This window comes from Ambystoma mexicanum, chromosome 8, assembly GCF_040938575.1.
Source record: "Ambystoma mexicanum isolate Mex_15411 chromosome 8, UKY_AmexF1_1, whole genome shotgun sequence".
Lineage (NCBI taxonomy): Eukaryota > Metazoa > Chordata > Amphibia > Caudata > Ambystomatidae > Ambystoma > Ambystoma mexicanum.
Window position 1 is genome coordinate 499,199,590 of NC_090929.1, and position 22,255 is coordinate 499,221,844.

At 46.7% G+C, this 22,255-nt stretch overlaps 1 protein-coding gene across 6 annotated transcripts in view; it reads right to left on the reverse strand.

Annotated features, from left to right (window-relative positions):
• NADK (NAD kinase) overlaps positions 1 to 22,255 on the reverse strand; it is a 798,433-nt gene that overhangs the window by 141,973 nt on the left and 634,205 nt on the right. The gene's annotated exons all lie outside the window — the stretch shown is intronic.

Below are 22,255 nucleotides of genomic sequence, written 5' to 3' on the forward strand. Positions count from 1 at the left end.
CTGCTCTTAACTCTTAGCTCAAGGACGTCTCTCGACCGGGCGTCTGAAGCAAAAGGCAATTCCTATTTGGACCAGAAGGACCCACGGCCAGAGCCCCCCCCCCCCGCTCAGACAGCAGGTAAGCATGCACCAACATGTGTTTACTCCCTCTGTCCCCACAGTCCATCCCCACTCCCTCGGTCCCCCTGTGATGTTCGCTTGTGCCCCCCCACCCTTCTCGCACACAGGTGTTGCCTGTTTTGCTTGATTCTTCTACCCTGCTCCCCCTCAGCCCTCTCCAGCCCGACTGTTTTTGTAATTGGCCAAGTTTGCCTAAAAGTTGTAATATATACACAGAGGAGATGAAGTGTACATGAAAAATGAGTCAAATTGAGCGACTTATCCTCCTGTAAAACTATCATCACCTTTATCAACAGGCTTTAGGAAATGAAGCAGCTGAATAGTGGCTGGGAATTGGTACACAAAGGATTTGTTGTTCCAAGGTTGAATTTCTTCTAATCATAGTTTACTAATTTCCTACTGTGTGACGATTTTCTTATTCTGGAAGCAGAGTTAACCTTCATATTTGAACTCGCAGCCATCAATGCTATATTAGATCTATCTTTGAGGAGCTTGAATTGCAGAGGCAAAGAACCGTTCTTGTTCTACGTGGGTAGTGCTCCCACTGCTATTAAGCTATTTCTATTCTATGTCAGGGGAGTTTGGATCGCTTAGGCCCTGCTGGGCAAGTTTTTTGTGATGATAATTTGGACTGCTGAAGCCTATGCTGTTCCCTTTCTAACCAAGTCCAGCTTGCATTTGGGGCCCTTAATTCAGTGTAGGGCTGCTTTCACAACTCTATCCCATGCGGTTTCATCTCTATGCGAGTGGAACTTCTACTGCTTTGACATTATCTGTGCTAATCATGTACGGTTGAGACCCACAACATTCCTTTTCCATGTGAGGGAAGAATGTTCTACTGAGACCCATGGCATACTCTTTATATATTAGGGAGTGTGCACTACTGAAGAATATGTTGCACCTGTTCTATGTGAGGGGAGCTTGTGCTGCAAAAAACATCCGTTTGGGCATCTTCTACCCTTGCTTTGCTTGGATTACCTCCACCTGTTCTACATGATGAAAGTTTGCTTTGCTGCTGTCCTGATTTGCCTTCTCTGTGTGAGGGAAGCCTGAACGGCTCCTACTCAAGCAGACCTGTTCTGTGTGAGGGAAACGTTAAGCAGCATATGCTGCTGTTCCTATTCTTTGCATGCAGGGGAAGCGCACACTGTTCGTGCTCATCAGTCCCATTAGTTAGAGGCTGCTTTGCTTCAGCACACTGTGCTTTATCGGTTAATCGTGAGAAATCTGCTTTTCTGTCATGATGTGGAACATATAAAAATTATGTTAACATTAGTTAACATTTTGCACGCATCGGCTGGATATCACATATGTTTTACTCTTATGAAGTTGAAAACTAGTTTTTACTCCCTTGAAATCACATTTACTCCCAAAGTTTAAAATCGGGGAATAAAATACTCCCACCTCAAAATCTTATCTGGATCACTGCTGTCTACATCCCCAAAGTCTACATCTGCCAAGCATGGTAAAAAAAACAGAGCTGTTCCTTCTATCACGCCAATGACTTTTCCCCCTCTCTTTGTTGTTGCACGTACTGCTTATTGACATTCCTAGTACCTAGCAACATTTTATTTAGTAGTCAGTGCTCCACAAGTGTCTAAAAAAATAAATGTGATGTGGAACTTGTCTGTCGTTTCCTCATCCCAAAGAGGAAACATCTGTTGCTCCTATGCCATGACGAGTAGGCGTTCAATGAACTCTGAAGCCAGTTCCCTTCAACACATCTTACCAGGTGGGTTTGGTTTTGATATTGATGAGAATGCCTGGTGTTGGGATATGGTTCTCCTTCAATGGCAAATTTCTGTGCCAAGTGCACTCCATGGGTGTATGTCTGCCATCACCCATGCATACTACCTGGCATTGTCACTCATTCTACCATCCAACCCAATGCAACGCATCCATTGCCACAGCAGTTACCATGCTCCCATTTATCTTGCCTCCCACTCATTCATCTTCCCATCTATCCCCTCACTACCTTATTCACCCATTCCCCACCCCTCTTCATCACCACACATTAATTCATCATCTGTCAATTCATACTTTTCAGCAGTCTCCGTTTCACTCATTCATACATCCATTCCTCATCTGTCCATGCCCAAACTTTCATTCATCCACTCCCTACATTCATCTATCCTCACTCATCCATCCATCCCTCCTTACATTCTCATTCCTCTAACTTATTGCCCCTGTAACATCTCTCAGCCGGGACACTACCCCCACCTAGCTCCCATTTGCTTACTTGGTGTGTCAGCAAGGAAATCCTTTTGACCATGCAAAAGTCAAAATTATTGATTCGTCCATTGACTGGTTCGATGCGTCTTGCTTTTGTGCTGGCCACTTCAACTTTTATACAGACACCTGGCAATTATCTGGTTAATGCAGCTTGACAAGTGTCAAACTTATCAAAAGTGATGATACCAAGTGCAATCATGGGTTTCCATGATGGGTGCCGACGGGATGTCAGTAGTATCTCCCTCACTGTTTCACAGATTTTGAACAGACTACCACACCCTGAAATCCTGCCACTCTCATATACCTCTTACTTTACATTTTTCGAAGAGTTATTCTCCTTGGATTCATTTACATCTAAACAAATCTAATGCAGCCGACAGACTTCAAATGGATCCCCCTCCAAGTAAATTATGACACTTAAAAAAAAAAAACCTGGATAGCATCTTCCATGTGTGTAATGCAAGTTATAAAATTAAGTGACTTGGTGCAAAGTTGCAAGCAAAGTGCCCGGTCTTGGTGGTGCAGTGGAGGAGTTTAGCAGCCCAGAGACTCAGGGACTCTGCCCTTGCTGACAATTTGTGGCAGCCTGCTTACACCATATTAAGGAGATAACTATTTAAAGACCATACGCAATAGAGTGCCGTGTGCAGTAGTGAGGAACGTGCTATTGGCGGTGCGGTTGAGGAGCACAGCACCCCTGCGAAGTCTGCCTTTCCTGACAATTATTCTTCGCATTGTGCTTACGCTGTGTTAAAGAGTGAACTAAGACCTCACACAACAGAGAGCGCTGCGTGAATTGGCGATCAAAGTTCCAGGTCTTGGCAAACTTCTTGGATCTAAGAATTGAGGAAAGGGGACTATGGACTAGGAGTAAAGTGGTCACTACGGTGAGTAACCTGGTAATACTCCTACGTCCCGTCCCCTTTCCTCCATACTTATGGGAGATTCCCAAGCACTCCTTACAGGAACTACGGGTGGATGGATATACCCCTCACTGAAACAGGTTCTTCAGCACAGCCTGACCAAACTGAGCGTCAGCCCTTGAGCTCATGTTGAGACAATAATGCTTACAGAAAGCAGATGGGGATGCCCAAGTAGCTGCCCTTGCGATGGACTCCCAGGGGACATATTTCTGAAAAGCAACCGCGGCTGCCTTGCCCCGCACCAGGTCTGCATGAATACCCTAAGGAGGTTTCAGCCCTTGGACGGTGAAAGACTCAGTGATGCAGGCGGCGATCCACCGAGAAATAGTTGCCTTAGACGCCTGCTTGCCCTGAGGGTTACTGAAGGTTACAAAAAGTTGAGAAGAACTCCTAAGCTCGGAAGTCCTGTCCAGGTAGCACTTAAGAGCTCTTCAGACATCAAGACAGTGTAGAACCCACTCAGCCTCAGAAGCAGGGTTCGGAAAAAAGACCGGTAGGAAAATCAACTGATTCAGATGGAATTCGGTCACAACCTTCGGCAGAAAGGCCGGGTTTGTCCGAAGGACTACCTTGTCCTTGTGAAAGACCAAGAAAGGATGCTCCACCGACAATGCCTGGAGCTCACTCACTCTCCTTACTGACGTAACGGCGACCAAAAAGGACACTTTCCAAGACAGGTACTTGAGGTCCACAGTAGCCATTGGTTCAAAGGTTTCATGGCACAGCGCCGTCAGGACCACATTTAGGTCCCACGGCGGGTGCGGATTACGAACCGGAGAGTAGAGGCGTGTCAAGCCAGCAAAATGCCTCTTCACCGCTGGGTTAGTCAGGGAATAAGAACACTGGTCTGTAGAAAGATAAGCGGAAACCGCAGAGAGATAAGTCCTGCATGACAGAACATGAACCCCTGACTCTGCTAGGGAGGACACGAAGGACAGCACCGTGTCAACCCTGGCCACCCTTGGATCCAACTTCTTCTCTAAACACCAATGACAGAACCTGAGCCATTTACTCTTGTACTGAGATCTGGTCGAGGTTTCCTGGCTGCCTGGATAATGCGCATGTTATCCACAGACAAATTCAGATGCTCTAAAGACTTGAACTCAGACACCATGCCGCCAAGCTGAGCGATTGTGGGGAGGGGTGCCACATCTGCTGTTCCCCTTGGTGAAGAAGATCAGGCGTTACTGGTAACCTGATCGGCGGATACACCGACAGTGTTGAAGCTCTGAGGACCAAAACCTGGCCGGCCACCACGGGGCTATGAGTAGAAGGGAACAGTTCACCGAATTCTTCAACTTCCAGATTGCCCGGTGAACTAGAGGCAGAGGCGGGAAGGCGTAAGCTCTCATGTTGTGCCATGGAATCTCGAGAGCATACCCAGAGAGGAGGCTCCCAGCCCCCCTCTGGAGGCATACTGAGAAAGCTTCTTGTTTACCGCCGTAGCGAAGAGGTCCACCTCTGGTGTGCCCCAAAGCGAGAAAATCCATGAGAGGACCTCCGCCTTCAACTCCCACTCGTAGCTGACCACTGTCCGCCGGCTGAGGGCCTCTGCTGTGACATTCAGCTGGCCCCAGATGTGTACTGCAACCAACCAGACACCATGAAGCACGGCCCACTCCCATATCTGGATAGACAGGTCCACGAGGGGGGGAGACTTCGTTCCCCCTTGCTTGTTGATGTAATCATTGACACCACATTGTCTGTGCGTATGCAGACTACCTTGTTGGCAATGAGCGGTCTGAACGCCTTGAGCACCAGAAAGATTGCCAGAACCTCCAAATGATTTATGTGCAGGAGCTTGTCCTGAGGCGACCAGACGTCCGAGACCTGAAGAAGATCTAACGTTGCACCCCACCCCAGAAGGGAGGAGTCCGTCGTGATCATCACCGTGGGGGCTGGGCCCTGAAACCCCACACCCACCGACAGGTTGCTGAGAGATGACCACCAGTCCAGGTCCACTCTCATGGAATCCGGAATCATTATCTGCTTGGAATCCGGGTCCACAGCCTGACGCCAGGAACTCCGAAGAGCCATTTGGGTCCGTCTCATCTTGAGACGAACAAGAGGAAGAGCTAGCACGCACGAGGCCATGAGGCCCAGAATCCTCTGGAACCACCAGGCCGACATGCTCTCCGACTGCGCAAACATCTGACACGTGGCTAACAGATCCGCCATTCTGTCCTCTGTCAGGTACACTCTGCAGTCGATCGTGTTCCAGCGGAAACCCAGGAAAATCAGGTTCTGCGAGACTGTCATGGAAGATTTCTGCCAGTTCACCGACAGCCCAAGATGGAACAGGATCTGAAGGAGAGACTGGAGATTGCCCGCTGCTGCTAGCGGACAAGGGCTGCGTAAGAGCCAGTCGTCCAAATACGGATACACATGGATACCCTGGAGACGAAGATAAGCCGCAATCACTGACATCTTCGTAAAGACACGTGGCGCCAAGCTGAGGCCAAAAGGAAGCACTCAAAACTGGAAGTGTTCCTCTCCCAAAGAGAAGCAGAGATATCTCCTGTGTGGGTTCCAAATCAGGATATGCATGTACGCATCCTGAAGATCCACAATGCTGAGCCAGTCGCCCGTCTGCAATGAGGAGCATATCTGGCTGGGCGTAATCATCTTGAATTTCTCTTGGGGTAGGAAAAGATTGAACTGGGAAAGGTCTAGGATGGTGCGCAGGCCAGCCGGGTTGGGTTTGGGCACCGTAAACAGCCGGGAGTAGAAGCCCTCTCCTCGCTCCCCGAGGGGAACGGGTTCCACAGCTCTGAGGTCCAGAAGTTTCTGAACCTCGGCTTTGAGGGAGTGCAAGCCCGACAGATGAAAAGGAGGGTTGCGGGGTTGGGTAGGGGGTAGAGGTAAGCAGAAGCCCGCTCGAGCGACTGACTAGACCCATCTGTCTTCTGTGATGGCCTGCCATGCCTCCCAATGAGACGCAATGCGTTCTCCCACCGGGGTCTCGTGCGAGCGCGGAAAACCCTCATTTAGTAGGTTTATCGGTGGCGGTGCCACCTGAACCTGAGGGGGAGAAAAACCGTGTCCGTTGTTGCCTACGGCGGTTATTCCCCGCAGGGGTATCCACTCTGCGAGATGGCTCATCGAATACCTAATTTGATGGCTTTTCATGTTACTTCAAAAAAATCTATAAAAAGGGCAGAGAGGTCGCCCTTCAAGCAGCCTTTTACTTTTAGTGAGAAACACTTCAAATTTTGCAACTTTCATGGCAACATTGTTCTGATTTAATAGCCATTTCTGTTAAGTGGCGTCATTAGGCTCAAAATGAGAGATGGTTTATACTTGCATTTTATAGTCCACCTAGGAAGAGGTGACTTTTACAAAATATTTAAAAAATCATCACGTTTTGTTTTGAGAATGGGGTGAAGGCGGTGGGTGTGAGGGTAACAAACATTTATTATCCTCTGCAAATTTAACACATTTGAGAGGATATACCTGACAAACTTGGTTTCTTTACAGCCCTGTATTAGGAAATCAGCAAGACCAAATGAGAAGGGGAGGCCTCATGTCAGCTTTGGGGTTAGTTATGTTAAGTTATGTTAAACATACGCTTACTTGGAGACATAGGTGCACCGCCTTGGTTTTAATGGCAAGCTTGTTTCTCATCTTGACTATATTTGTGTTTCACATTCACTCATTCAATTGGACCTTTCTTTTCGGGTAATTCCTACCAAGGGAAGTGACCACGTTTTTTTTGGTCGATAATGTAAACATCAACAGAACTGAAGGAAATAGTAAGGTGCTTTGCATGTAAACCAAGAAAACAACATCAAATAAGATGGACATATATTAATATATCTGCCCTATTGGAACTGCTTGCGAAGATCAATACACTAACCAATAACATTGCACATAAAACTTGTAATTGGATTCCCCCAAATGTTTTCTCCCAGGCAATACAACCTCAACCTTCCACTACAATATCTACAACGTATAAAGAGCCATCTGCAATTTATGATGTGCTACTGAGCAAGCGCAAACATTTGTTAGATCAAGATATGCAATTTAGTCTTCTGCCCTGATCTAACTGGAACACCATACAAGAGTTGCAAATATAAGATCAAGCAACAATATAAGAACTGGCTCATGGCACACAGAAAGCAAGTTACTTCAATTAGAAGGCCAAAAATGCTACGGATTATGCAAAATAAAAACATCCCCAATCGTTTTGGGCAATTTGAACGCACAAAACATGACCCAATATAATCCCATTTCAAAATCAGTGTGAGTATCTTACTTACTTTTTATGACTTATACTACATTATTGGAAAAGATGCTTCATGGGATTGATATTCCAGAGAGAACCTCTGCTTTATGTTGGAAAGGCTTCCTAAATGAGGATACATTGATTTGTGTTATGAAGAAAAGATCTTTACGCGCTCTGGGCCCAGACTTACATAATTTTGTTCTGAAAGTGCAATGGGAACTCTGAGCTAGAATTGCAAACATATTATTCACTAACATTGTTGCTACTCTCCAATACCTGTTTGAATTCCTGCATAGTTCCCGATCTACAAATATTATTCTCTTCTGTTAAAAGACGTAGAAAAACGGACATGGGTTTACAAAATTTTATCAATCCATCAAACGGGATTCTGACCAGTGTGACTACCTCAGCAAATAGTTTATTCTTCAATATGCTTAAGTATGAAGGGTTGACATGGAAAGACAATGCGCTTTACGTGGCAACATTAGACCTTAGTGCACGTATCGATAATGTCGACGGTGCACGATTGTGGGGGAATTTCTCCAGTTTGGCTGAAGATGCTCATTTTGATCTAATAGACGTTCCTGGTCATTTTATGCAGACTATTTTATTATGATGGATCGGACACAGATCAGGCAACGGAAATACGTTGATAGGATTTGGCTTTACTCTATAGCTAATGGTTTAACCATGAACCCACCAAAATCATATCTCGTGCAAGTTACTTGACAGATGTGGAAACAAGTGTTTTAAAATGGAATATTTAATAGCCTCCTGTGGGGTGTTCAAAAACAGGCTGTTTTTTAGGATTTAATATGAATACTTCTTTAGCTGCATAACATTTCTATTAACCAAAAAGGACTAAAATACTTTGATTTTGAAATTTAAAAAATGTGCGGTTTAATTAGGGGGCTATACATCTGCTCCATTGGTCCCATTTCATTTCCAGAAGATCATACCGGTGCTAATTTATGGTGTTGATCTATTAACACGACTATATCGGGATAAATGGGAAGGGTTAATTTGGCATACTTTATCACTTCCACAATACTTGCCAATGCAGGTGATTTGGGTTGAATATGGTTTGCCATCACCATGTAGTTTGGCTATTTTAAGAAGATTAAAATTCGGTGTGCATGTTACAGGCATCAAATGAAATCTTCCTGGATCACTTCCGAGACCTTCGGTCTATGGGTAAAAGTTCCTTCCTGATTGATTGCAAAGAGGATTGTGATAATTGAATGCTTCAATATGATCTTGCCCGCTCAAAACCAATACACCTGGATTTCCCTCTTGTGGAAAAGAAAGCTCTGTGTACTGATTGGATGGATAATTGTACACATCTCAAGGCAAGCCCCCTGCAGAAGAATTTGTGAACTTTTGTATGCTCCTTGTGAGAGGTCACATTACTTAAAATAAATTCCTAGCAGGCGCTGTTTGAGGCTCTTTAAGCGTTTCAGGCTCAGCCTCATTCATGAGCTATTAGGGACTACACAGGGAATAGGGAGATCGCACCGGGTTTGTAAAGCAACTAACACTGTTGAAATTGTGAAGCCTTTATGTAGAGGTTGCACATGCTTGTTTGAGTAAGTTAAGAATACTACACTTCGCCCGTTGAGTGGACAATGTGACAATATTAAATACTAGTGAATTTTAGGACCGATTAATGATAGGCCGACATGTCTCATTAATACTAGAGTTGTGTAGATTTTTAACAGATAAATATTAATGGGTGGATCAAATGATTATGTTGGTTTGAAAATAATTAACCACATTGTTTTCGTTTGAATTAGCTTTTGTTTTTTTCCCCCCTCCAATTTTGTGATATGCAATGAGATATGTGAAAGGTTTGTATCAAACCAACTCCTTGGGTCTCCACAGGCGGGAGAGCCATGTTCACTGCTCCTAAGGTCCTCCAAAGGGCCACGCCTTGGAGAAAAAAAAGTTCTATGGCGTTTAGCGCTGGCAGGTTCCTGTATGTCAGTGCTTCCACTTTTTCCCAGCTGTTCCCACGCCACATGCTGATTGAGCTACAAAGTTTCTGAGGGCAAACAGATTGTTGTCTTTAAACAGCTAGTGTTATAACTCAAATCAGTGCAGTAGCCTTCCAGTGATCCAGAACCCCACTTTGCACCGCCCAACTGGCAGACAGATGAGTCGCAGTGGTCGAAGGTGACAAAGGTAGGGCTCAACTTAGTGCCCTAACAAAGCATAAACAATAGTATTTTTAACAATAGTGCAAATAATGCCTTAAAACAGATCAGATTGTTTCTGAAGAAGTATAAAAAGTCAGTGAAATCATTTAAAGAAAAATAAGTTACTAGCAGAAGTATTTTACAAAGTGAACATTTACTTTAAATAACCGATTTGTGGAAGGTTTTCAAATTTGCAAAGATTTTTTTTAAGTGATTATTCTTTAAAATAAAATTGCCTCTATACATCTAAAACAGCGAATACAAGTTCTCAATAAAATATTGCTGTTAAACTTCCAGTTTAAGAAGAATTATTTGCAAAAAGGTGGTCATAGATTAAAGCCCAGTTATCCAAGGCAAAATTTGGAAGCGGAGTGACAGCTCTCTTGACAGCAGTGTCCACATGCAATTGTGACATTGATCATTATAGCAGCAGTGCGCTGATTTTGAGATAAGCGTTCCAAATGTCCATGTTCGTTTTACCTTGGGTGTGGCTACCTTTAGACAGTATTTATCGAGACCAGAAAGTGCTTGGTTTTAGAAGATAGGCTTTATCTGTCCCATTTAGTGTAAACACGGAGGCAAAAATATTTTGTTGAGTTTCCAAATACATAAGCTGTTTATGGTGCTCTTGCTTTTTTCCAAAATGAAGCTCGACTCTCGGGCACATTGTCCTTCACTAAACCTCTGATGATGATGATGATTTCAGCTATTTGAATCAATGGCTAGGTTGATCTCAAGCATCTGCACACACATACTTTACTGGGATCTAAAGTCACTGTAAACAGATGTCCTGTGTTGGCTATCCTCGCCTCTCGTAATGCACATGCATGCGATTGCATTGTATTAGGCACGCATTGTGCCCCCCTAATCCCATACATATGTTGGTATCCCTTTACCAGACATAGCTTGCAGCGTTTACCAAGTGCAATACAGGAACGTGATTAACCTTGTGTGTAAGCAATCATTTTAAAGGTCTACTCTGAAATCTGGCCCATGCGTCCATTTCCCTTCTCATCCTAGTGAACAATCGCCCCCAAAACTTCCCCATGATCAACCACAATACTTCAACCAATCAAGAACAATGAATCATCAAATTGAAACCCTAATCTCTCCCATGTTGTGCAAGAACATGCCACTTCAACCCGAAATTCTGCAAAATTGGCCCCACAATGTCATTAGATCCTAAATATGTTCAATCTGCTCCCAGAGATGCAGATAACGAATCACAAATTATAAAAGTTTGATCACTAAAAACGTTGCTTTTGACATATTTCCGAAAATAAAACGTAATTTTGCGCCCTCACAAGAACCCGACATTCTGCCCTCGTTATCTTGCCTTTCAACACAATGCAGACCATCAAAAGACATGACAGCATCAGCTGGAAAATAAATATGGCATTACAAAGTACCAATCAAGCTCCAAAAAAACTGCATGTTTCACTCCACAAACTGTTAATCTCAACACAAAACTGGTGTTATGGAGGCTTCAAAAAGGATGCACCTCTATACCAAAAATTGCCAGTGAATACAAACTGCTTTTTTATCTGGCCTCAGAATTGTGTCATTTGTTTACTAAAGAAACAAGGCCAACCTAGCGCCAAATGTGCAGTAAACAAGTCATCTGGTCATCCTGTCCTCCATCTCCTCTTTCTCTCCCTCTCCCTCTCCCTCTTTGGCCATCTCTCCCTCTTCTCCTCTCTCTCAGACAGCACCGGACAAGGTTTCAAGACAAGTCTGATCTATGAAAGTGTCATCCAAAAGGGTGCTCTCCTGCTCCTCCAGAACCATCAAGGACCATATTGACACCCTCGCTCCAGCCTTGGCCAATTTCTGTAATCACTCTTACGCCACTGGAGCTTTCACCCTCTCCCCTTAAGCACTCACTTGTGCACACCCTCCTCAAGAAGCAGTCTGCTGATCCTACCTGCCTGGCAAACTACCGCCCAATCACCATCACTCCTTTCCTGGGCAAACTCTTGGAATAGCTGGCCATCTCCCAGTTTACTCTCCACACTATCTGTTGGTTGTCTCCAGGACCATCAGTCTGGCTACAGAGCTGCCAGAGTCACGGAAATTGCTCTCCTGAACACCTATGAAGATCTGCTCTATACCCAGATTCCAGCATTCCTTCGGTCCTCATCCTCCTTGATCTTTCCTCTGCTTTCAACACGGCCATCCTGATCAATTGACTGAGAACCTGGGCATCACGGATCAGGCCCTGGAGTGGCCGACCTCTTTCCTCTTGGACTAACCCTCTCAGGTCCAACTTGGTCCCTTTCTCTCTGCCACCTCTCTCTCTACATGTGGCGTTCCCCAGGGCTCTATCCTCTCACCCTGGTTTTTCAACTTCTACTTGCCCCCTTTGGTCCACCTGATGCCTACCTTCTCTTCTAACTTTCAGCATTATGCGGATGACACTCCGCTTTCCTTCAGGCTCCCCTCAGCCTCCTCTCCTTCATAGCTCATTCCTGACTGTCTATCCGAGAACCAGGATTGGTAGAATGCCAGTAAGATGAGATCCTTCTCATTGGGACCCCTGCCCCTGCTTTCCCTCTTACTCTGGCTGCACGCCTTGGTCCCTTTTCCTTTGCCTTTCTGCAAGGCAAAAACCTTGGTGTCATCTTGGACTCCACTCTCTTCACTTCTCACATCTCGGACATCGCCAAGAAGCCCCACTACCAGCTGCACCTCCTCAAAACGGACACTTCACTTTCTCATTTTCCCTCAGAAGCTCACTGTCTCCAGAGCCCTAGTTCTCTCTAGGCTGGACTACTTCAAGGGCCTCTTTCTCAATCTGCCTTCCTCTACTGTCTGCAACTAATCCAGAACAGGACTGCGAGACTTATCCTTGGCCTGAAGCCCAGGGACTGTATCTCTCCAGCCCTGAAATCTCTCCATTGGCTCCCGGTGGCTGAAAGGATCAAGTTCAAAACCCTTTGCATTGTCCACAATGCTTTCTGGGGCAGGGGCCACACTACATCCAACGCTCCCTTCCAAAACACCTTCCTTCTCGAGCTCTTCGCTCAGCTACTTCCAAATCTCTATGGGTTAGGTGCTTCTCCAGGCAGAGTGGAAGCGGGGGGGAGGTAGGAGGGGGTTTAGATCTCACTCCTCTGCAGGTGCCTTCCTCTAGAATGAATGGCCTCCCTGCCCCTCTCACACTTGAGCCGAACCACCTGAAGTTCCAGAGGCAGTTCAAAACTTTCCTCTTCTTTGGCTTTCTCTCTCCCTCCCCTACTGACCTACATGACCTACCTGTCTGCTGTACAGACTGGTTGCTTGGCTACCCTCAGTCTCACTGGGTACCAGGCCATTTCTTGATCAGTCACCCCTGCACTGCCTCTGGGCCTACCACGCACTCAGGGGCTGTAACTGTAACCCTACAATCCCTTGTTCTCCTTGCAATACCAAGAGCCGCACTACCCTGTTTTCCCCTCTCCGATGCACTCCCCCATCCCCCCTTTCACTTCTTCTCGCACTTGCACGATCTGGATGATAATGGGCCTCATTCCGAGGCTGGCGCTATCCATGGAGTAAATAGCACCATGGTAAGCAACCATGGAGCTATTTACTCCATGGAAATCCGGCATGGTGAATGGAGTAATTACCGGTCCATTCCAAGGTTGGAGGGACCGGTAATTCCCCATTCACCATACCGGTTCCCCATCCCCATTCCTGCCCCCATAGGGCTCAATGGGAATGGGGAAGGAGTAAATTACGGCACCGTAAATTACGGTGCCGTAATTTACTCCAAGGTCACTTTGCGGGTTGGATTTTTAACGCCTGCTAAAAGCAGGCGTTAAATGCCAACCCGCAAAAGGGAACTCGGAATATGGTGGTAAGTGTTAACGGTCACCGTTGCCATTAACGGTGACCGTTAACCCTTACCGCCAGCCTCGGAATGAGGCCCAATGCCTAGTAAGATAGTTTGTCTTGGCCTCCCCCCCTCTGTCTTCCCCCCTTTGTCTTGTCTAGAAACACTTGTGTACAGGCGCATTATAAATGACTCATATCAGCATGACCAACCCGATTTGGAAAAAGGCTCATGCAGTATACTGCAAAAACAATCATAAATTTTGACTCCCTGCTATTCCTTAAAACGTGTGAGGTCATCATTGTGGTTTTTATTTGCATTCATCTGGTACACAAGGAACATCATTTCAGACTCATTTAATATACAGGGGGCATATCCTACATCCTTGCTGCACATGTTGCAAAAGTAAATGCACACTAGCCTTGATCTTCCTTTCCATGCTATCTGGGATGAAATTCCTGAGGATGGGGCTCTCGGGAAAGAAGCGTCATCCAACATCTAGCTTGGTGAATACAGGAATTGGCGGGAGGATCAGCATGGTCCTGGTCTGCCAGCAAAATGCTGGATGTAGGTATAGAAGAAACTACATTACTTAGGGGTTCAGAAGGTGGCGGGGAGACCAAACGATTTTTATGATGGAGTTAGCAATGGTTGTTCAGAAGACAACTGTTTGTCATCTGGCTCCAAAAATAATTATGATTAATCAGTTTGCTGCCTTGATCTGGCTGCAAACTGATAAGACATCTGGCTAATTTGCACCTAGAATGGAACGCTGTCTGCATGTAATCAGGACTCTTGGACAATACTGCCAGTAGTTGTCTCCAATTGCAAGAATTTTGTAGGCAATCACACGCCCTATGTCTGCTTTGGGTGACTGTCGGCTCCTCTCTTCTGGTCTCTGTTGGCTGCAATTTCTCACCCGCTAGTGCTGATGAATAACTGGTCAGGTGATGTTCTCTCTCAGACATTTGCTTATCCAAGTTTATTGTTCTAAACCAGTAGGGTTTCTCTGAGCTCCTCCCATGCAATTTCTTCTTTTGAAACAGGTGGCTGCCACAGTCATGAACATCCCTTCAAATCAAAAATCCAAAGCAAATGGAGAAGGAGCTCTACTCTTCCTTACGGGCCCTTTTTGGGGCCATTTTGGTGCAGTTTTAGATCACGCAGTTTTATTTTTGTAAGCGGATCCCTTAGTGATTGGCACACAACCCTACTCCGCATTGCCCAAACCAGACACCTGCACCCTTATGCTAAGGGCGTTAGTAAACGCATGCAGTAAGAGCATATTGTTTGCAGACAGCGTGCATTATCCATTTCTCTACCGATTCTGGCTACCCCTGGATGAAGACCATTAATAATACTGCTTTATAGCCCAAAGCAGAGGACTAGCCAGCTGCCAAATGACCACACACTGACGAAGCACAGGACCTCAACACTATAAGAAGCAATCACTTGGAAGATGTGGAATTCAAAGACCCCGAATTTAAGCTGCTGGACAATAAATTAGATTGTAACAAAGTTCCTTTGTCACTACAATACCACCTAAGGAAATGTATTCGTGCATGATCAATACATGTTGCCGTACTGAAAATACGGAGACGAAAAAGCCTAATGCAGATTGAGAATGAAGGCAAAATATGTTCTAGTTCTCCTCCAGTACTAAGAGGGCGGCGTACAAAAGACGAGAGCCGATACAGGGAAGGTTGTTACAGTAGTGGTCGTAGCAGCGGCAGCAGAAGGGTCCAACGAGAGGCTGTAACGCGGAGCACTGACAGCAGATTAAGAAGTGAACACGCACGGGTATGGACGAAAGGCAAAGAGGCTGAAAAAAGTCCTTCCAAGAGAAATGTCACCGCCTGGTTTGTCCATCGGCAGCAAGAGGTGCAGGAGAGGCGCACTCCCAGACCCCGCGCTGATACACCCGGAGGACAGCCAGGTTCCGAAAGGCCCACCACAAAGAGGTATGTTCTGCGTGGGAATATGTAAAATAGAAGCAGCGCTGAAAGAAGCCAGGGGCCAGAAAACCGCGGCAGAGGCGTGACTAAACTCCCTACATCACCTGAAACTATTCAGTGCTGGGTGTACCAGACAGCCCTGGGCAAGATGGTAAACCCAGGCTGACGGAAGAGTAAACGAGGGAGCACTACTCTTCCTCTTCACAGTAAAAAAGGAAACATTGCAACAGGAAGTACTTGGCAGGACAGCGTACCAAGTCTGCCATAGAGAAAAATAAGAGCATTAACTACATAGTTGTTCAAGACAACTAAGGAAGTGGAAAGACCAGGGGATGGGGATTGTCCCCCTTGGCATTCTTGAGACTTGGTCCAGGAGTGGGAAGTGATTCCCCCTGGAGTACACAGAGGATTCACAGAATCTTCTTCTGGTGAACTTGCTTTATTGTAAACTTGAATTAATCACCTTTATGGCCAGAGCTGTGCACCTTGTCTTTGTCTGAAAACACAACAAGCTTTCTTATTTTTTTGGAAAAGACTACGCTTGCACAGACACGATAAAGACTATTAGTTTCGGACTTCCAAGCGGTAGCACTAGTTTTCTTTGAGGCAGGGGAACCCTCCTTGTCACTAGGGATAGAAAGGCATTTGTCTAACCCATCATTATTGAATTAAAGTGTTTAATCCGGAATATGACACCACAGCGTCCGAGACGTTCTTCCAATTCCTCACAACACCCATACTAATGAACAGAGCAAAAGACGAAGGACAATACCGGGAACAGTCCTTTAGGCCAGTACAGCACACCGTGGGATAGGTGAATGAAGTGTATACAACCTCCTTTTGCCACGTGCAGGCTGACTGTTCATACAAAAATATCCCTTTACAGAAGGTTTAGGGAGGGGAAACCTCACTCTATAACCTTCTGCATGCAAATGAGATCAGAGGCAGAGTGTGAGGTGGTGGAACGGAAGAGAACAATCTACCTCTTTCCACGGCACGGGCTCTGCCCACCAAAGAGGTAGTACTTGACGAGTTTGGCAGAGAAAGGTGAGAAGCAGGAGCTTTGGTCATCGCAAATCTACATCAGAATGTGCACGGTCCGTTGGCGAGATTGTGCTAGCGATTATGGTTCTCTGCCCGGCCAATATTTCCCTTGGAGAAATTACTATACGAATAGTCTTATTGATGGGTTCTGTGGAGAACAACGCATAATGATTAGTTCCCTCTATTGCTGCTTTTATGTACGCTTGGCCTGTAAGCAGGCCATTAGCGAATAACCATATCAAAGTAGCGCAAGAGGGTGAGGGGGTTGAACGGTCTGGCATCATTCGAGTGTAAAGACTGGTAGGGGGTGGTCTGTACTTCTGCTCTCTATATGGTAGAGGGAAGGCACAGAGGACCCCAGCCTAGATTCTCTATTCGGTAGCTATGGTCGAGCAATCAAGGCCTAGCTTCTCAGGAGGTGATGCAGGCTGGTTCTTAAGTACAGTGTAGTCCCCAAGCCCCCACAAAGGAATGTCCACATACTGTATTGGTTAGAACACAGTCTTTATATAATCAATATTCAAGGTTATGTACACTTATCATAATAACTCACTTTGTACTTAGGAAAATCAACAATGGCAAATATATACAATTCTAAAGTGGTACCACCCTTTGTATTAGATCTCATTAAAGTGCATCAACAATACTGTAACAATGTCACACAGATCAATAGAGTGAAACCAGCAATAGAGAGAGGAGAGAAAATAAGATGGTTGAGCAATAGGCAGAATACTGGCCCCTACCACTAGACACAGTTCTGTGTGGAGATCCCCCCACCTGGGCAACCTGTAAAATAAAGATATAGCACAAGCCCAGTCCATATATTGTTCTGCAAGTCTTATTCCCTCCTATAATGTTTTTACCCCCCCAATGTACCTGGTGGAGTCGAGTTCTTCGAAGAGGCGTCGACAGATCCTTCTTGAGCGACCCCCTTTCAAGCGGGAGTCACGGATCGTCGAGAGGCGTCGAGGAACTCGGCGTTCGGCGGCGGGGAATCGACGGCCCTTCTTGAATGCCTTCCCTTTCATTCGGGAGACACGGGGCGTCGAACGTCCGTCGAGGAACTCGGCGTTCGGCGTCGGGGAATCGACGGCCCTTCTTGAATGCCTTCCCTTTCAAGCAGGAGACTCGGGGCGTCGAACGTCCGACAACAAACAGGGTAGAACGGCGTCGATGAGGCGGCAGCTTCGATCCAAGCGGTGCTCGTCAGACAGAGGCGTGCAGGGCACCTCGATGACAATTGTTCTGGACTGCAAAGATTGTGAAGACGGGGGCCCAACAAGGGCGTCGAGTTGTTCGAGTCTTTGTGGTCTTCGGGTGGCGGGAAACCCACCGGCAGGTTTCTCGTCGGCGCGTTGGTCGTCCTCGACTTTCTCTGGCAGGATAAAGCGGTCGACGGTGCGGACGAGGGAGTCCTTCGATTCAAATGTTCTTAGGCAAGGAGCGGACGGCTCCGGTCGTCGGCGGCATGGCGTCAAGTGGTTCCCACGGCTGGGCAACATAACTTCGACGGGCCTCCAGCGGTTACACAGACCTGCGAACCCTGGTCGACGGCGGCGATGTCTGGGTGCTTCACTTCGATCTCCTCGGCGGTCCCGTCTCGGGTCGGCAGCCTTTCGAGGGTCTGACTTCCAGGGGGCTTCGGCGAAGATGTAGCGGTGCTCGATGATCCCTCGGAGCACGGGAAGAGGGCGCCTTACCAGGTCCTCTCTCGGGTCAGTCCTCGACGAATTCGGCAGCTTTCAGATCGGTCGAAGCAAGTGCAACAGCAAGTCTTCTTCTTCCAGCTGGACGTCGAGGATCAGCAGTTCCAGTTACTCTTAGAGTGGAGACTCAGCTTCTGAACGCTTCTGAACAATTACCAGTGGTGAGAGGTCCCCAGATATACTATTCTGTCTCTCATCCACACTGCTGGCACACACTCAGCAGCCAATCATACAGAAGGGCATTCATGCAGTCAGTCAGCCAATCAGGCACACAGTGCATTCAGGCCACACTCCTCCCTTTCAGACACTCACAACAAGGAATGTGGATTGGGACAAGTACCCAGCCATTCAACACTACACACTGCATTCAGGCCAGTTTCGGGCAGGGCTGTCTCAGTCTTTGTCTCTCATGCCAGAAACCAGACAACCACAACAAGGAGTGTATATTGGTCACACACTCCATTCACCCAGGTCCCACCCACAGGAGGTACCCACAACATACAGTCACTGGGAAGGCTCCAGTCAGTCTAGCTGGGCCTTCACAACAACACCATATATGGAACTTCCACCCAACAGCCAGTCAGGGGGAAGGGACAGAGTCAGGGCTTCCCAGGACTTTGGGAAAACAAGGTAACAGGCAATAGAAAGCAAGAGGCCACAGGGGCCATCTTGTTTCCTATCAGGAATCAACTGATCCCAATGGCAGGGCCTGGGTATCCCAAAATGGAGGACACCCAGAGCACCTGCCAAATTCAGCATGGAGCTGCCACCAGCCCATACCCTGCTCTGTGGGCCACCCACAGGTGCCCAAAAACATACACTAGGGGCACAGGGTTGTACCCCTACCCCTGGGTGCCATAAGGGTATCCCATGGGTCTGTTCACCAAACCAAAAGGGAGAGCTGCACTGCCAGGAGTCCCACATGGACTCCTGGGCAGAAAACACGACAGAACACACGATAAAAAGCAGTAAAGGACAAGGATTCAGAGGCCCTGTCCCTCTGATGCATTTCCAGCATCACATCGAGGAGCTCAGCTCGTCATGTGCTTGCTACGCTTGGGAGAGATGCTCCTGGGCAAGGCGCTGCACTCAAATCCCCGACCTCCCATATGAGGGAGGAAGAGCCTTGTCTTGGCTAGCGGAACAGAAGCTACCCTGTGACATCTGAATATCTCATGGAGTCCTCGTCCCTTCTTTTCTTTCTGTGACTTGTATTTAATGTTTGTCATAGTTAAGGGAAAAATTCCTGTATTAGAAAGAAATAAGAAGACCAGAACTGGGCGATGACCTTCTCATGTATGACGTGAGACAACGCAAGACTTCTCTGCACTATGGACCACTGGTTAGGTCTACAAATACTAAAGCCTGAATCCCACAAATAACGAGGAAAGACCAGAGATATCCAACCGCACTCTGAACACAGCATTGAGACATTGCAGATCACAAAGTGTGGGAGTGATGCCCTTAACGTAAGAGACTCGTAGCGTGAAATAGGAAGGGCGCCCCAACAGATATCAGGAAACACAGTCTGAACTCTCGGGTAACATATTCCCTTAGGTCTGACAGAGGGGCATATTAATGTACTGAACTGTTCAAGTCATGTTATAAAGAAGTTTGTCTGCTCCAATCACCACGTAGTAGTTTTACGCCACCGCTCCAAGAAATTGGGGTATTGTGCCCCACCTGGGGTAACCAGACCACAGCCTTTGGTGCAAGAAAGGGAACAAAAGGCAAAAGAGAGTCATAAGGTGTAGTGGGCATTGGAAAGTGACACAATGGAAAGGTACAGAGTGGAAGGGGTAAAGAATGTGATTGTACAAGAAGGGTGGTGTGCTGGCGCGCGCGTCCGTGCTTACTCATTATGGCAATCAAACGAAGAGCTGATCGTAAAAGCAGGGAAGATAACAAATGTCTTATGGTAACAATTTTCCAGTGAAATCAGTTCACAGTACCTTGGAAGGAAGTGCTAAAATGAGTAAGCATGAATGCGTGATGGCCATGAGATGGGCTAGGGAAACCCTTAAAGAGTATGGGCCAGAATTGTCAGGTAACGGTTTTTAGGCGCCCATTGCAAACCCCAGAAATAACTGAAGGTGCATGCAGGGAAACCAGCGTGGGGGAGAGGGAATGGGGGCGTGGAAGGGAAAACCACCATGCAAGAGCTATACCTGCATAGCCTCTCCATTAGGGTGAATTCACGAATGCCAGATGTAGGAGCAGGGTGACGTCATTGCACGGGGTTTGTTCTGCTTCTGTGTGCTGTTCTTGTGCTTTCCACCGCTATCTTGGGTAAAGACACACCCTCTGGGTAAAGACACACCCTCTTTCATGTCTGATGGGGATTGGAGGGGGTGGGGTTCTTTTGGGTCAGTTCTGGAGCCTGCTGTGATCTTTTGGTCAGAAGGGAGGGCTTTTTTTTTTTTTTTTACTGGACCCGAACAGATGTGGTGGGTTAGGTTGGAGCTGGGTGATTAGGATCCAACTCCAGGCAGGGGATGTTGCTGCTTTATGGGCCAGCCTGGGGGATGTACTGCGCTCCTGTAACTCTGGTTGCGGGGAGGCAATGTACTTGTTTAGGTCTGACATAGAGGTTAAGACCTCCTTTAGGCGTAACCGCGGAGTACTGTGCTTTTTCAGATCAGCCCTCAGTCAATGTGCTCCCCAAGATCAGACCTGGGTGCTCTTTTGGATGGAGCTTGGGGTGCAGGATATACTCCTCTAGGTCTGACCTGAGGGAGATTCCATCTTTTAGGTTATAACCTTAGAACGTTTGGGGTCAGAGGTCCAGTACTAAAAAAATAAAGTGGGGGGACTCATTAACATACCAATTGAATGTGGTATCACCAGAAATTAGCATGTTAAGGGGCCCTCTGAAAAAAGTACGAGGAATACGTCCACCCACGTGTACCATCGACTTGAGCAATATTCTGGGTGCAGAACACTTGCAGTAAAATCCCAGAGTCCTTGAACTATACAGCAGTCACACTAACACCAGTGTAACCACAAACCAAACAAAGGTTGACAGCCTCCTGCTTTTTCTATAGCATTTTGCGTACAGGAGGAACCATGTGGCTTCTTTAGTTTTTCAAACCCTCATTTGATTCGATTCTCAGATTAGAGCTCAAACACTTCAAAAGATGTTCTGTTACTGTATTGGCCAAAACGTCTGTGGCACAAAAAAAAGTTCTAGGAGCTGCAGAGGCCCTCGAGGAATCCGAATACTGAGAGCTTGTGAAAAATAAAGGCCACTCGCCTTTTATTGCACAACAAAGCAGAAAGGTAGGGCGAAAAGATCCCCTTTTGATGAAATGACTAAGAACGGATCAATTCTAAATCAATGTTTCACATAGCTGTGCACTTGTTCCTGAAAGAAGTGTGTGGGCTCTTTGTGGCGTTATCGTTATAAAAGTTGCTGTGTAACCGAAAACGTGATCCGGAAAAGCAAAGCATGAAAAGGATATGTATGCTATGCTTCCTGGGAAGGTGGTCTCGTCTAGTAGTTAGGTTTACAGCAGTGCAACTAGGGGGCCAGAGGCAACACCTGGCTGGCTTCCCTGCTGGCACACTCCCTGTACCAGTGCTTCGGTTCTTTTATCCGCTATAGGAAACAGTCTAAGCCCGCTGTTCAGCACTATATAAAGTGTTGCACATTCAGAGAGGCTGTCGCACTGCATGAAAACAACTCGCATTTCTAAAGGTATATGTATATGGAGGATAGCTCGGGGGCAACATGCTCGCCTTGGAAGCAGAACGACACGGAGCCACACAGGTTCGATCCCCGGGTCCGCGCTTAGAAACCTCTGGGTATTAAGCGCTTTATAAATAACCTATAATATATGTGTACGTTGGTAGCGCGATATTCTTCTTTATCCCCTTGCTTGGCAGCACTGACTTTTGCCAGCTAATCTTTAAAGCGCAGAAAACGAAATCCTAAAATCAGCCCGCCAGAGGGTTACATTGATACACACAAGTTACTGAGCAGAGTCACCTTAGTGCGCAAGCTCCGAGTGGACACGATAATGTGTGCGATATCACTGCCCC